Genomic DNA, 17,733 nt, shown 5'->3' with positions numbered 1-17,733 from the left:
ATTGCCTATGTATGTTACTTAAATGTTGTATAAGTAAAGCACTGTCATCTTTACTATCGAGCAGACCTATAACCCAACTGCCCTCAAACTACGAGAATCTCGCGGTGTCTCAGAAGGTGGCGTATACACGCCCAAAACACCTATATGATGAGGTTTTACAAGCAGCAGAATAAGGTTCGACAGGAGATGGGAACCTGGACCCAGGCGTGGAGACCCCGGGGCTCAGGAACCGGCACATCACATCACCAATTTTTGCATGAAGACCGGGTATATGTTGGCCTCGAATTATGTATATGAAAAATTTCGGCCAAATGAGGGATTGAAGAGTTAATAGCATTAGTGCGAAAGTGCTGTGCTTTAGAAAATGCACTATATGACAGAATGAGATAAGCAATTGCGAAAAGATCACAAGACGCTGAGCAAGAAAGAAAGCCATCACACCAGACGCTGGCCAAAGATAAGGAAGGAAGCCGGCCAAAGACGAAAAAAATTCATTGTGCAGACACTTTTTGCAATGCCAGATACAGAAGCAGTGACATGTGACCTTTGTGGTTTACGACTTAAAAACTCATTTTTTGAAAACCCAAATTGAGTTGTTGCCTGGTTGAGGGACCTGCATACAACTCCCCTGCTACCTTGTATTAATAAACTGTGTGTGTTTTCAACTCTCCAACGTAACCTCGGAGTAGATTTATTTCTATCTCGGGGTCTTCCCCCAACAGTTTCCAATTCGAATTTTAGCCCAAACAGGTGTTGATGCATTTTCTTTACCCCATAGACACATGCTAACGCTTCTTTTTCAATCATGCTGTCAGCTCTCTCGGCCTTAGACAAACTCCTGGATGCATAAGCAACTGCTTGCAGTTTCCCGAAATCATTAGCTTGTTGCAATACACACCCAACGCCATATGACGACGCATCACATGCTCGTACCAAACGCTTACATGGATCATACAACACAAGCAATTTGTTTGAGCATACAATTTTCTCGCTTTTACAAAGGCATTTTCTTGGCTTTTGCCCCAAACCCATTTGCCCCCTTTTAGTCGTAAGACATGTAATGGTTCTAGCAGGGTGCTGAGACCCGGTAAGAAGTTACCAAAGTAGTTCAAGAGCCCCAGAAATGACCGCAGCTCCATCACGTTCTGTGACCTCGGTGCGTTCTTGATTGCCTCCATCTTAGTGTTGGTGGGCCTGATGCCATCTGCTGCAATCCTCCTTCCCAGGAACTCCACTTCAGGCACCAAGAAATTGCACTTCGAGCGTTTTAACCTGAGCCCCACACGGTTGAGTCGAGTAAGAACCTCCTCCAGGTTCTGCAGGTGCTCGACTATGTTCCGACCTGTGACCAAGATGTCATCCTGGAAGACCACGGTGTGCAGGACTGACTTCAGTAAACTTTCCATGTTTCTCTGGAATATCGCCACATCTGATCGTATTCCAAACGGGCATCTGTTATAAACAAAAAGACCTTTGTGCATGTTGATGCAGGTGAGGGCCTTCGATGATTCCTCCAGTTCCTGCGTCATGTAGGCTGAAGTCAGATCCAGCTTCGTGAACATCTTTCCTCCCGCCAGCGTTGCAAAGAGGTCGTTGGCTTTTGGAAGTGGGTATTGGTCATGCAGGGAGAAATGATTGAATGTTACTTTGTAATCGCCACAGATTCTGACGGTGCCGTCTCCCTTGAGGATTGGGACAAAAGGACTGGCCCACTCGCTGAACTCGATCAGTGAAATGATGCCCTCTCGTTGCAGCCGGTCTAGCTCGATCTCTACACTTTCTCTCATCATGTACAGTACTGCTCTCGGCTTGTGATGGATGGGTCGCGCCCCCGGAATTAGGTGGATCTGCACTTTTGCTCCTTGGAATTTCCCGATGCCTGGTTTGAACAGTGAAGGAAATTTGTTTAAGACCTGGGCACACGAAGTGTCGTCAGCGGGCAATAGCCCTCAGACATCGTCCCAGTTCCAGCGTATCTTTCCCAGCCAGCTCCTGCCGAGCAGCCTGGGACCATCACCTGGTACCACCCAGAGTGGTAGCTTGTGCACCGCTCGATCGTAGGAGACCTTTGCGGTAGCACTGCCAATGACAGGAATCAGTTCTTTATGTAAGCTCTTCGTCTCGTGCGAACTGGAGTTAAGACTGGCCTTGAGCCCTTGTTGCACCACAACCTTTCGAAAGTCTTTTTGCCCACGATGGACTGGCTCACGCCCGTATCCAGCTCCATTGACACCGGGAGTTCATTTAATTCAACATTCAGCATTATCAGGGGACAATTCGTGGTGAATGTGTGCACCCCATGTACCTCTGCCTCCTCGATCTGAGCCTCTGGTTCATAGTGATCCTCCGTGGATCTGTCCGCCTCTGCAACATGGTGGTTTGCAGGTTTAACAGGCTTAGCAGCTTGCCTGCACACTCGTTGGAGGTGTCTCATTGTTCCACAGCCCTTGCAAACATATCCTTTGAATCGGCATGATTCGAAACGATGATCACCCCCGCAGCACCAACAAGGTGTTAATGGCCTTGCATTCATCACCCTTGATGGTGGACTCTGAGACATCTGCGGACGTGCAGCTGCAGGTATGTGCGACCTGCCCTGTATGTTGCGATTCAAAAACAACATCACTTTGTTCACAGTACTTGTAGCAGCACTTGTGTGCTGAGAGATTTGCTTCGTATTGTCACTGGTGGCAATGAACGCCTGGGCTATCGCTATGGCCTTACTCAAGGTTGCGGTCTCTACAGTCCAAAGTTTGCGAAGTATGGTTTCGTGGCCAATGCCAAGTACGAAAAAGTCTCTGAACATGTGCTCCAAATGTCCTTCAAATTCACAATGTCCTGCAAGGCGTCTTAGCTCGGCGACATAACTCGCCACTTCCTGGCCTTCAGACCTTTTGTAGGTGTAGAACCGGTACCTCGCCATCAGAACGCTTTCCTTCGGGTCCAAATGCTCTCGGACCAGTGTGCACAAATCGTCGTACGATTTCTCCGTGGGTTTCGCTGGAGTGAGCAGCTTCTTCATGATGCCTTACGTTGGTGCCCCACAGACGGTGAGGAGGATCGCCCTTCGTTTGTCAGCGCTCTCTTTCCCATCTAGCTCATTGGCCACGAAGTATTGGGCGAGTCGCTCCACAAAAGTTTCCCAATCATCTCCCTCCGAGAATTTCTCCAGGATGCCCACTGTTCTCCACATCTTTGGGTTCGCTATCTGTCTCGTTGCCAGTTGTTGTGTATAAACAAAGAGTCAGACTGAATACTGAGAGCTCAAACTAAAGTGTGACCTTGGTCTTTTATTGCAGGTCTCCAGAGTGCCTCTCCAACCTGTGGAGCCTTCTTAAATACCTGTGCTCCCAAGGGATTATGAGATCCCTTGGGATTCCGGGGAATGAGCCCTCTGGCGGCTGTACAGAGTAAATACAAGTCCACATATATAACAGGAACATACTTGCTCTGTACCCTCAGGATCTCTTCCTTGCTCTGGCACTGATTTACCCTCAGTGGCCATTTTCAGTCCAATTTGACCAAATCGCATCTCCGCTCAGTAAATTTGGCTTTACCCCAATTGAGAACTTATTTTCCTGTTCCAGTTTTGTCCCTTTCCATCACTACCTTAAATCTTACTGAATTATGATCACTTTATGACACAAAGATTAGCGGGAAAGCGGGTTGTGTAGAGGACACAGAGAGGCTGCAAAGAGATTTGGATAGGTTAAGCGAATGGGCTAAGGTTTGGCAGATGGAATACAATGTCGGAAAGTGTGAGGTCATCCACCTTGGAAAAAAAACAAAAAAAGGGAATACTATTTGAATGGGGAGAAATTACAACATGCCGCGGTGCAGAGGGACCTGGGGGTCCTTGTGCATGAATCCCAAAAAGTTAGTTTGCAGGTGCAGCAGGTAATCAGGAAGGCGAATGGAATGTTGGCCTTCATTGCGAGAGGGATGGAATACAAAAGCAGGGAGGTCCTTCTGCAACTGTATAGGGTATGGGTGAGGCCGCACCTGGAGTACTGCGTGCAGTTTTGGTCGCCTTACTTAAGGAAGGATATACTGGCTTTGGAGGGGGTACAGAGACGATTGACTACGTTGATTCCGGAGATGAGGGGGTTACCTTATGATGATAGATTGAGTAGACTGGGTTTTTACTCGTTGGCATTTAGAAGGATGAGGGGTGATCTTATAGAAACATTTAAAATAATGAAAGGGATAGACAAGATAGAGGCAGAGAGGTTGTTTCCACTGGTCGGGGAGACTAGAACTAGGGGGCACAGCCTCAAAATACGGGGGAGTCAATTTAAAACCGGGTTGAGAAGGAATTTCTTCTCCCAGAGGGTTGTGAATCTGTGGAATTCTCTGCCCAAGGAAGCAGCTGAGGCTAGCTCATTGAATGTATTCAAGTCACAGATAGATAGATTTTTAACGAATAAGGGAATTAAGGGTTAAGGGGAGCGGGCGGGTAAGTGGAGCTGAGTCCACGGCCAGATCAGCCATGATCTTGTTGAATGGCGGAGCAGGCTTGAGGGGCTAGATGGCCTACTCCTGTTCCTAATTCTTATGTTCTAGTACTCACACTGATACCCCTTCCACCTGCCCCTCTTTATTCCCCTAAACCAAGTCCAGAACCACCAGTTCCCTTGTTGGGTTTGTGACATACTGGCTAAAGAAGTTCTCCTAAATGCATTTTAAGAATTTCGCACCCTCTGTACCATTTACACTACTTTTTTCCCAGTTAATATTAGGCTTGTTGAAATCCCTCACTATTACAGCTCTATAGTTTTTGCACTTTGCAGAAATTTGCCCACATATTTGTTCTTCTATCTCCCTCTGACTGTTTGTGGGTCTATAGTACACTCCCAGTAGTGTGATTGCCCCTTTTTTTTCTTCAATTCAACTCATATGGCCTTGTTTGATGACCCCTCTAACATATCATCCCTCCCACATTGTCATTGTTTCTTTAATTAACACTGAGACCCTTCCTCCTTTTTTACCCCCCTCTCTGAAAACCCTGTAACCAGGAATGTTGAGCTGCTATACCTGCCCTTCTTTCAGCTATACTATCATATTCCCAAGTGTCTATCTGTGCTCTCAGCTCATCTGCCTTATTCCCTATAATCCTTGTATTGAAGTATATACCATTTAGCATATACTCCATAGGTGTTTTTGTTCCAGCCCTTGTTTCCTTTATCTTCCAAACTCACTTTCTACTTTTCTGCTGCCCAATTTCAGCTTTGCTTCTCTCCCCACTGAATCTATTCTCAGGTTCCCATCCCCCTGCCAAGCTAGTTTAAACCCTCCCCAACAGCACTAGCAAACCCTCTCACAAGGATACTGGTCCCGGCTCTGTTGAGGTGCAACCCATCCGGCTTGTACAGTTTCTACTTCCCCCAGAAACGGTCCCAATGCCTCAGGAATCTAAAGCCCTCCCGCCTGCACCATCTCTCCATCCACGCACTCATCTTCTCTATTCTCCTATTTCTGGCACCGGCAGTAACCCGGAGATTACTACTTTTGAGGTCCTGCTTTTTAATCTCTCTCCGAGCTCCTTAAACTCTGCCTGTAGGATCTCATCCTTCTTTCTACTTATGTAATTGATACAGATATGGACCATGACCTCTGGCTGTTCACCCTTTCCCCCCAGCTACTCGATATCATCCTTGATCATGGCACCAGGGAGGCAACATACCATCCTGGAGTCAGGTCTGTGGCCGCAGAAATGCCTGTCTGATCTCCTGACTATCGAATCTTCGACCACTTTTGCTCTTCCATTCTTCTTCCTCCCCCGCTGTGCAGCTGAGCCACCCGTTGTGCCATGGACTTGGCTCTGGCTACACTCCCCAGAGGCATCATCACCCTCACCAGTACTCAGAAAAGAGTACTTGGAGAGCAAGATGGACTCAGGGGACTCCTGCACTCCCTGTCTGGTCCTCCCCTTCTGTCTGGTGGTCACCCATTGCCTCTCTACCTGCACATTTTAAGCTGTGGGTGACCACCTCTATAAATGTGTTATCCACAAGATTTTCAGTCTCACGAATGCACCGCAGTAACTCCAGCCGCTGCTCAAGTTCTGAAACACGGAGCTCAAGGTGCTGCAGCTGGAAACACTTCCTGCACATAGAAACATAGAAACATAGAAATTTACAGCACAGAAGGAGACCATTTCGGCCTATCGTATCTGCGCCAGCCGACAAAGAGCCTTATCGGCCCTTCGTCTGCAGCGCCATAGGTTACATACAAACCTATGAACAATAACGGAAAGGCAAAGAGTACCCAGTCCAACCAGTCCGCCCCACACCACTGCAACACCCCTGATATCAAAAACACCCTAACTGAAACCATATGATCTCCTGGGAGAGGCAAAAACCAGATAAAAACCCAGGGAGAAAAAATCTGGGAAAATTTCTCTCCGACCCATCCAGACGATCGAAACTAGTCAAGAGATTACCCTGGCCATATTCTATTCCCTGCAGTACTTACCATTATACCTGCGCCAACCAACAAAAGATCATAAAGTCTAATCCCAATTACCAGCTCTAGGTCCGTAACCGTGCAGGTTACGGCACTTTAAGTGCCCATCCAACCATTTCTTAAAAGTGGTGAGGGTTTCTGCATCCACCACTCTTCCAGGCAGCGAGTTCCAGATCCCCACAACCCTCTGTGTAAAGAAGCCCCCCCCTCAAATACCCTCTAAACTTTCCACCAACCACCTTAAAACTATGCCCCCTCGTAATAGCCCCATCAACCAATGGAAATAGACCCTTACTATCCAATATGTCCAGGCTCCTCAATATTTTGTACACCTCAATGAGATCTCCTCTCAACCTCCTCTGTTCCAATGAGAACAAACACAGTCTATCCAATCTGTCCTCATAACTAAGATTCTCCATTCCAGGCAGCATCCTAGTAAATCTCCTCTGCACCCTCTCTAGTGCAATCACGTCCTTCCACTCATGTACTGCACACAGTATTCCAGCTGTGGCCTAACCAAGTATGATACAATTTAAGCATAACCTCCCTGCTCTTATATTCTATGCCTTGGCCAATAAAGGCAAGCCTTCCGTATGCCTTCTTAACCATCTTATCCACCCGACCTGCTACTTTCAGGGATCTGTGGACAAGCACTCCAAGGTCCCTTTGTTCATCTACACTATTAACTGGCCTACCGCTTGATGTGTATACCCTTTCCTTATTAGCCCTCCCAAAGTGCATCACCTCACACTTCTCTGAATTAAATTCCATTTGCCACTGCTCTGCCCACCTGACCAGTAGATTGATATCCTCCTGCAGCCCATGACTTTCCTTTTCATTATCAACCACACAGCCAATTTTAGTGTTGTCTGCAAACTTCTTAATCATACTTCCTATATTCAAATCTAAATCATTGATATATACCACAAAAAGCAATGGACTTTTTGAGCCCAGCGGAACCCCACTGGAAACATCCTTCCAGTCACAAAAACATCCATCAATCTTTGCTTCCTACCTCCAAGCCAATTTTGGATCCAACTTGCCATTTTGCCTTGGATCCCATGACCAGTCTATCATGCGGACCTTATCAAAAGCCTTACTAAAGTCCAGATATACTACATCATACGCACTACCCTCATCAACCCTCTTGGTTACCTCCTCAAAAATTCAATCAGGTTAGTCAAACACGATTTCTCTTCTGTGCTGACAAATCTGTGCTGACTGTTCCTAATTAATCCTTGCATATCCAAATGCAGAATTATCCTGTTTTTTTAGGATTTTTTCCAATAATTTTCCCACCACTGACGTTAGGCTGACAGGCCTCAGCCTATCCCTTTTTCCCTTCTTAAACATGGGTCGTCCAGACTACGCAAAAGCATCCACGATGTGCATTCCACAGGACTGAGCTGCCCTGCCATGCCATGCCTCTAGTTAATAGACTCGGAACTACCAGCAGAAATAAACTTTAAAACTTAGTAAATCTCAGCAGCTACTCACCAATCAGCTATTACCCTCTATTTCAAATGCTGTGAAATAATTAGCAGAAAGGAACTGATAAACTTTAAAAAAAATTATATATTTTATTTAATTAGTGAGGTTTTTAAGTTGAGGAATATAACTTGCCTATTTCCTGCCTCATAGCACTCGTTCCACCCAGTTTGAGAACCATTGATTTACATGAACTTTGAGCGCCCTTGGCTTCACCTACCACTGGCAACATGGTGAAGAAATACCGAATTGCCAGCAGCCATTTCTCTGAGGACTCTGCCCACTTGGTTAGCTGTGGTACTACCAAGGCATTCTTGAGATGGTTGAGCAGGTTGGGCCTATACTTATTGGAATTTAGAAGAATGAGAGGTGATCTTATTGAAACATCTACGCTTCTGAGGGGGCTTGACAGGGTAGATGCAGAGAGGATGTTTTCCCTCATGGGGGAATCTAGAATTAGGAGGGTATAGTTTCGGAATAAGGGGTCGAACATTTAAAACGGAGATGAGGAGAAAATTCTTCTCTCAGAGGGATGTGAATTTGTGGAATTCTCTATGCCAAAGAGCTGTGGAGGCTGCGTCATTTGAATATATTTAAGGTGGAGATAGACAGATTTTTGAATGATAAGGGAATCAAGGGTTATGGGGAGCATACAGGGAAGTGGAGTTGAGGCCAAGATCAGATCAGCCATGATCTTATTGAATGGTGGAGCAGGCTCGAGGGGCCAAATGTCCTACCCTTGCTCCTATTTCTTATGTTTCTTATTTCTTATGCTCTTATGAGACTTCATGGGGACAGGAATCAATGCTGTGGTCTCCCAGGGTCAAGTCCACTTGACTGTATATCATTGTTGATATATCTATATATCCCCTCTTCTCCTCTCTCCTCCTGATTTGGCTACCGCTCCAGATCCAATCCATTCAATACTTTTCCATTTTTCCCCTTTTCCTTTTCTCTTTATCCCTCCCTGACCTTTCTATCCTGTCATCATGCCTCCTTACATCTCTCCTGTCTTGGATACTCTGCCCTCCAAAATCCCTACCCTAATCCTGCTCTCCTGCCATCGTCCCAGACTCAACTCCCTCCTAGATAAGCCTACAGCTTCCCTCTGTGCCTCTCTTGGCATCCTAAGAAGGACACTCGCCGCTGCCTTCTTACGAGCAGCAACTCCAACTGTCCCATTCTACTCGCTCGCTGACCTTCCCGCCAACATTCTCTTGGGGGGGCTAATCTTGCCAATCTCTTTCCCGTCCAACTTAGCCCCCCCAAGCGCTGACCCTGTGGACGCAGACAGTGGGGCAGCCATCACCAACCCTCTCCCTCCAGAACGTCTGTTTGCTTGCGAACAAGGCCCTTCCCATCCATAAGCTTATCGTGGATGATGGCATCGACATCATGGCCCTGCGGAAACCTGGTTGAGGGGCGAAGACTCCTTACCCTTAAATGAAGTCTCCCCACCTGGCTATACCTTTCATCATTTGCCTCGCTCAGAACGCCGTGGTGGTGGTGTGGCTATCATCAGCACATCATAACTTGGTCTGTCCCCTACTCTTCTGGCACGTTCTCCTTCTTTGAGCATCTCACTCCATTCCACCCCTCTCACCTCTCATTTAAAATTCTCGTTCTCTACCGCCCACCCAATACCATAAAAATGTTATTCCCGATATTTCAATCCGGGTACGTGTGAGGTAATGCATTTGGGGAGGTCAAACAGGGCAAGGGAATACACATTAAATAGTACGACACTGAAAAGTGTAGAGGAACAAAGGGACCTTGGAGTGGAGGTCCACAGATCCCTGAAGGTAGCAGGCCAGGTAGATAAGGTGGTTAAGAAGGCATATGAAATTATTGCCTTTCTTAGTCGTGGCATGGAATACAAAAGCAAGGATGTTATGCTTTGAACTGTATAAAACACTGGTTAGACCCTACAGCTGGAGTACTGTGTGCAGTTCTGGCACCACTTTACAGGAAAGATGTGATTGCACTGGAAAGGGTACAGAGGAGATTTACAAGAATGCTGCCTGGACTGGAGAATTTTGGCTATGAGGAAAGATTGGAGATGCTGGGTCTGTTTTCTTTGGAACAGAGGAGGCAAAGGGGAGACTTGATTGAGATGTATAAAATTATGAGGGGCCTGGATAGAGTGGATAGGAAGAACCTGTTTCCCTTGGCAGAGGGTTCAACAACCAGGAGAGTGTAGTTTTAAAATAATTGGGGGGAGATTTAGAGGAAATATGAGGGGAAATTTCTTGACCCAAAGGGTGGTGGGGTTCTGGAGCTCACTGCCTGAAAGAATGGTAGAGGCAGAAAGCCTCACCACATTTAAAAAATACTTGGATGTGCACTTAAAGTGCCATCACCTACAGGGCTACGCACCAAGAGCTTGGAAGTGGGATTAGGCTGGATAGTTCTTGCTCGGCCAACACGGACACGATGGACCGAAATGGCCTCCTTCCGTGCTGTACATTTCTATGATTCTATGATTTCCTCATTACTTTCCTCCCTGAGCCTCTGCACTGAACGACTTCTCATCCTCCATCTCAATTCATCATGCTCTCTCTCCTCTGAGTTCACTAGCCTCCTATCCTATCTTAACCTCTCCCTCCATGTAAACTCTCCAATCCATATTCACGGCCAGCCCCTTGACCTTGCCATCTCTCATGACCTTGCTAATCTCATCGTGTCAATCGCAGATACGGCCATCTCTGACCACTTCCTCGCATCGCTCTCCGCCCACATCCTTCTCCCACCCCCCACCAACCACCCACCACCCCCCCCTCCCGCTGCCCAACTCAGCTCCTTCTGTGTCCGCCCCTGGAAAAAACTCTTTCTCGACTCTCTTACAACTGCACTTATGAACTGTTTAGCCTTTGGCCCTCCATTCACCATGACATTTTTGCAGCTACCGATCTGCTGGATCACACCCTTTGATGCCCTAGTCCCTGTTAAAACAATTACTTTCTCTCATCCTGGCCGTTCCCCCTGGTACAGCCCTTATCTTCACTCCCTTAAGTCCAAGGGATGCAGACTTGAACGGATATGGCGAACAACTGGTTTAGCCAATCACTGCCAGATCTGGCTGGACCACTATCGGACACAAAAGCAATATACTGCGGATGCTGGAATCTGAAATAAAAACAGAAAATATAGGAAATCTCAGCAGGTCAAGCAGTAACTGTGGAGAGAAAAACAGAGTTAACATTTTGGATCGCCGACCCTTCATCAGAACTGATGAGTGTTCGAAAAGAACACATTCATTATCAAGAGCACTGCTCTCTTCTGCCAAAATCGCTCACTATTCTAGTATCATTCTGAAATGTAAAGATAAACACCGGCTTCTATTCTCCACTGCTAACCGTCTTTTTAAACTTCTCTCCCCAGTCTCCATCCTCACCACTGACAATAAGTGTGAGGAGCTCATGGACTTCTTTGTCTCTAAGAATGAGACCATCTGTTTGGCCACCTCTGCGCCTTCCTTTCCTTCCTCTAGCTCATTGGGCCAAACTTCCTCTCAGGATCCTCCTTGCCCTAGCCCTGACCTCACATCTTTCTTCAGTTTCTATCCAATCTCCCCTCAATCTTTCCAAGCTCATCCTGTCCATGAGAACCACTTCCTGCTCCCTTGATCCTATTCCCACCAAACTGCTGACCACCGGACTTCCTTTTCTGGCTCCTATGTTAGCTGACATTGTCAACAGTTCTCTCGCCTCAGGTACTGTCCCCGTCTCCCTCAAATCTGCCTTTATCACCCCTCTCCTTAAAAAAACAACCTCGACCCCTCTGTCCTTTCAAACTACTGCCCCATCTCCAACCTCCCTTTCCTCTCCAAAGTCCTTGAATGTGTTATTGCCTCCCAAATCTGTGCCCATCTTTCCATGTTTGAATCCCTCCGATCCAGTTTCCGTGCCTATTACAGTACTGAAACGGCTTTCATCAAAGTCACAAATTACATCCTTTGTGACTGTGACAAAGACATACTATCCCTCCTCGTCCTTCTTGACTTGTCTGCAGCCTTTGACACGGTTGAAAACTCTATCCTTCTCCAACTGGGTGGGACTGCACTTGCCTGGTTCCATTCTTATCTATCTAATCATAGCAACGGCTTCTCTCCCCACACCCGCATCATTACCTCTGGTGTCCCTCAAGGATCTATCCTTGGCCACCTCCTATTTCTCATCGACATGTTGCCTCTTGGCAACATCATCTGAAAACACACCATCAGTTTCCACATGTGCTCTGATGACACCCAGATCTGCCTCACTACCAGTTCTCTTGAACCCTCCATGGTTGCTAAATTGTCAGACGGCTTGTCCGACATCCAGTTCTGGATGAGCAGAAATTTTCTCCAATTGAAAGGTGGGAAGACCAAAGCCATTGTTTTCTGTCTCCGCCACAAACTCCGTTTCCTAGTCATTGACTCCATCCCTCTCCCCAACTTCTGTCTAAGGGTCAACGAGACTGGTCGCAACCTTGGTGTCATATTTGACCCTGAAATGAGCTTTTGACCACATTGAAATTCAGAAGAACATAATAAGAATGTAAGAAATAGGAATAGGAGTAGGCCATATGGCCCCTCGAGCCTGCTCCACCATTCAATAAGATCATGGCTGATCTGATCATGGACTCAGCTCCACTTCCCCACCCGCTCCCCATAACCCCTCATCCCCTTATCGTTTAAGAAACTATTTCTGTCTTATATTTATTCAATGTCCCAGCTTCCACAGCTCTCTGAGACAGTGAATTCCACAGATTGGAACTCATTGGAATTCAGAAGAATGTGAGGTGTATTGAAACGTGTAAGATTATGAGGGGGCTTGACAAGGTGGATGCAGAGAGGATGTTTCCACTGATGGAGACTAGAACTAGAGAGCATGATCTTAGAATAAAGGGTCGCCCATTTAAAACAGAGATGAGGAGAAATTTATTTTCTCAGAGGGTTGTAAATCTGTGGATTTCGCTGCCTCAGAGAGCTCTGGAAGCTGGGACATTGAATAAATTTAAGACCAAAATAGACAGTTTCTTAAATGATAACGGGATGAGGGGTTATGGGGAGTGGGCGGGGAAGTGGACCTGAGTCCATGATCTTATTGAATGGCTCGAGGGGCCGTATGGCCTACTCCTGTTCCTATTTCTTATGTTCTTATTATGTTCTTATATCTGCAGCATATCTAGGACTGCCTATTTCCATCTCCGTAACATCGCCCGTTTCCGCCCTTGTCTCAGCTCATCCGCTGCTGAAGCCCTCATCCACGCCTTTGTTACCTCTAGACTTGACAATTCCAATGCACTCCTGGCTGGCCTCCCATATTGTACCCTACAGAAAATCGAGTTGATCCAAAACTCATCCGCCCATCTCCTAACTCGCACCAAGTCCCGCTCACCCATCACCCCTCTGCTTGCTGATCTACATTGGCAGCTGGTTAAGCAATGCATTGATTTCAAAATTCTCATCCTAATTTTGAAATCCCTCTGTGGCCTTGCCCCTCCCTACCTCTGTATTCTCCTCCAGCCCCACAACCCCTCGAGATGTCTGTGCTCCTCTAATTCTGCCCTCTTGAGCATCCCTGATTATAATCACTGAACCATTGATGGCTGTGCCCCATGCTCTGGAACTCGCTGCCTAAACCTCTCCGCCTCTCTTCCTCTCCTTCTTCCTTCAAGATGCTACTTAAAACATGCCTCTTTGACTAAGCTTTTGGTCACCTGCGCTAATTTCGAGTTATGTGGCTCATGTCAAATTTTTTATCTCATAATATTCGTGGTGTAATATATTTATGCTTGGGGTCACCAGGCACTAGAGGGCGCCACTGTCTGGTGTCATGCAGGCAATACAGCAAGTCAGATCTTATCCGAAGCGTGAATGAAAGTGATTGGGTACATAATTGGTGGCAGTTGATAATAACAGGCCTCTTGCAGAGTGCTAAAGAATGTTCAGTGCAGTGCTGTTGGCATCAGAGGCTCCTTCCCTCATCGAAAGGGAAGGGCCAATGGTGGATTACAACATTTTTGTCATCAGTTCTATGGGGCCAGGGGACCTACGCAACTGCCATTCCAGCCCCAATCATAATCAGTGAGTGGAGGGCTTAGATCCTGCGCAGCAATGAGGCTTCAAAAACATTCAACAGGCACCAGATTCATGCTAAGAATAAGTTTGACCTATATGACCACCACTGTTTTTAATTATCACTCCCCAAGCAGCCAGCTGAGGTGACAATGGCTCCTGTTGCATCCATTGTTGATGCCTGGCTGTGTTGCAGGGGCTGAGAGCGAATTTCAGATCCAGGGTGGTAATGGAGCGCTGCGCATTTGCTGACGTCATGATCTATGGGGCATTTGAGACCGAGACTATAAGTGTTAGTACCAGTGTAAGACCGCCAGGGAAGTTCGCGGGAGTCACTCAATTTGTTGCGCCTGGTCAGTAACTCATTAGCACCTCATTACCACCCCGCCAAAAGCATTAACAGAAGGTGCAAGGCAGCCGAATTTCTCCCCCCAATTGTCTAGCCATTGACACTCCATTCAGCAAGACATTTCTGCAGCTACCTGCATCTGCAGTGTCTGCATCTGCTCAATCACATCCTCACCACCACCTTTGATACCCTAGTCCCTATTAAAACAATTGCTCTCTCTCACCTTGGCCGTTCTCTCTAGTATGGCACTCATATGTCCAAGGGAGGCAGACTTGAATGGATATGGTGGAAATCTGATTTAGTCATTCACCACCATATCCGGCTGAACCACATAAAGCATTATCGGGTTCTGCCCTCGTCTGCCAAAACTGCTCACTATTCCAGGATTATTGTGGAATGCAAAGATAACCCCCGGCTTCATTTCTCTATTACAAACCATCTCAAAAAACCCTGCTCCCTTTTCTCCTCCACTCCCATCTCCAGATTGAGACCATCCCATCAGCTGCCTCTATCACATCCCTCCTATCCCCTAACCCACCGGGGCAAATTTCCTCTAAGATTTCACCCTGCCTCGCCCTGAACTCCCATCATTCTTTAGTTTATATCTGATCTCCCCTCATCTGTCCATGAGACCCACCTTTTGCTCTCTAGACTGTATTCCACTAAACTGCTGACCACCCAATTTCCCTTCCTGGCTCATATGTTAGCTGATATTGTCAACAATTCTCTCTCCTCTGCTTCAAATCAGCCATCATCACCGCTTTCCTAAAAAAAAACCTTGACCCCACCCTGTCCTTGAAAACTTCTAGATTTCCAGAAGGCATTCGATATGGTGCCACATAAAAGGTTACTGCACAAAATAAGAGCTTACAGGGTTGGGGAAATATATTAGCATGGATAGAGAATTGGCTAACTAATAGAAAACAGAGAGTCGGGATAAATGGGTAATTTTCAGGTTGGCAAACTGTAACGAGTGGGGTGCCACAGAGATCAGTGCTGAGGCCACAACTATTTACAATCTATATTAATGACATGGATGAAAGGACCGAGTATAATGTAGCCAAATTTGCTGGTGACACAAAGATATGAGGAGGACGCGAAGAACGCAAAGAATCTGCAAAGGAATAGGCTAAGCGAGTGTGCAAAAATTTGGCAGATGGAATAAAATGTAGGAAAAATAAAAAAGCAGATTATTATTTAAATGGGGTGAGATTACAAAATGCTTCTGTACAGTGGAATCTGGAAGTCCTTGTACATCAAACATAAAAAGTTATCATGCAGGTACAGCAAGTAATTAGGAAGGCAAATGGAATGTTGGCAATATGATGGAGGAGTATTTCTGGAGTGTATTAGGGATGGTTTTCTCGACCAATATGTTGAGGAACCAACTAGAGGGCTGGCCATTCTAGACTGGGTGATGTGTAATGAGAAAGGACGAATTAGCAATCTTGTTGTGCGAGGCCCCTTGGGGAAGAGTCACCATAATATGGTAGAATTCTTTATTAAGATAGAGAGTGACACAGTTAATTCAGAGACTAGGTTCCTGAACTTAAGAAAAGGTAACTTCAATGGTATAAGACGTGAATTGGCTAGAATAAACTGGCAAATGATACTTAAAGGGTTGACGGTGGATAGGCAGTGGCAAACATTTAAAGATCACATGGATGAACTTCAACAATTGTACATCCCTGTCTGGAGTAAAAACAAAATGGGGAAGGTGGCTCAACCGTGGATAACAAGGCAAATTAAGGATAGTGTTAAATCCAAGGAAGAGGCATATAAATTGGCCAGAAAAAGCAGCAAACCTGAGGACTGGGAGAAATTTAGAATTCAGCAGAGGAGGACAAGGGTTTAATTAGGAAGGGGGAAATAGAGTATGAGAGGAAGCTTGCCGGGAATATAAAAACTGACTGCAAAAGCTTCTATAGATATGTGAAGAGAAAAAGATTAGTGAAGACAAACGTAGGTCCCTTGCAGTCAGATTCAGGTGAATTTATAATGGGAAACAAAGAAATGGCAGACCAGTTGAATAAATAGTTTGGTTCTGTCTTCACAAAGGAAGACACAAATAACCTTCCGGAAGTACGAGGGGACCGAGGGTCTAGTGAGAAGGAAGAAATGAAGGATATCCTTATTAGGCGGGAAATTGTGTTAGGGAAATTGATGGGATTGAAGGCCAATAAATACCCGGGGCCTGATAGTCTGCATCCCAGAGCGCTTAAGGAAGTGGCCCTAGAAATAGTGGATGCATTGGTGATCATTTTCCAACAGTCTATCGACTCTGGATCATTTCCTATGGACTGAAGGGTGGCTAATGTAACACCACTTTTTGAAAAAGGAGGGAGAGAGAACAAGAGTAATTATAGATTTGTTAGCCTGACATCAGTAGTGGGGAAAATGTTGGAATCAATTATTAAAGATGAAATAACAGCGCATTTGGAAAGCAGTGACAGGATCGGTCCAAGTCAACATGGATTTATGAAAGGGAAATCATGCTTGACAAATCTACTGGAATTTTTTGAGGATGTAACTAATAGAGTGGACAAGGGAGAACCAGTGGATGTGGTGTATTTGGACACGGTCCCATACAAGAGATTGGTGTGCAAAATTAAAGCACATGGTATTGGGGTAATGTACTGACGTGGAAAGAGAACTGGTTGGCAGACAGGAAGCAGAGAGTCAGGATAAACGGGTCCTTTTCAGAATGGCAGGCAGTGACTAGTGGAGTGCCACAGGGCTCAGTGCTGGGTCCCCAACTAGTTACAATATACATTAATGATTTACATGAAGGAATTGAGTGGACTATCTCCAAGTTTGCAGATGACACTAAACTGGGTGGCAGTGTGAGCTGTGAGGAGGACGCTAAGAGGCTGCAGGGTGACTTGGACAGGCTAGGTGAGTGGGCAGATACAGTATAATGTGGATAAATGTGAGGTTATCCACTTTGGGGGCAAATACACGAAGGCAGATTATTATATGAATGATGGTAGATTAGGAAAAGGGTCGGTGCAACAAAACCTGGGTGTCATGGTACATCAGTTGGCAAGCAGGTACAGCAGGCAGTGAAGAAGGCAAATGGTATGTTGGCTTCATAGGTAGAGGCTTTGAGTATAGGAACAGGGAGGTCTTACTGCAGTTGTACAGGGCCTTGGTGAGGCCTCACCTGGAATATTGTGTTCAGTTTTGGTCTCCTAATCTGAGGAAGGACATTCTTGCTATTGAGGGAATGCAGCAAAGGTTCACCAGATTGATTCCCGGGATGGCTGAATTAACATATGAGGAGAGACTGGATCGACTGGGCCTTTATTCACTGGTGTTTAGAAGGATGAGAGGGAATCTCATAGAAACATAGAAAATTCTGACGGGACTG

The sequence above is a fragment of the Pristiophorus japonicus genome, chromosome 2 (assembly GCF_044704955.1).
Source record: "Pristiophorus japonicus isolate sPriJap1 chromosome 2, sPriJap1.hap1, whole genome shotgun sequence".
Lineage (NCBI taxonomy): Eukaryota > Metazoa > Chordata > Chondrichthyes > Pristiophoridae > Pristiophorus > Pristiophorus japonicus.
Note: the sequence above shows the minus strand (reverse complement) of the source record.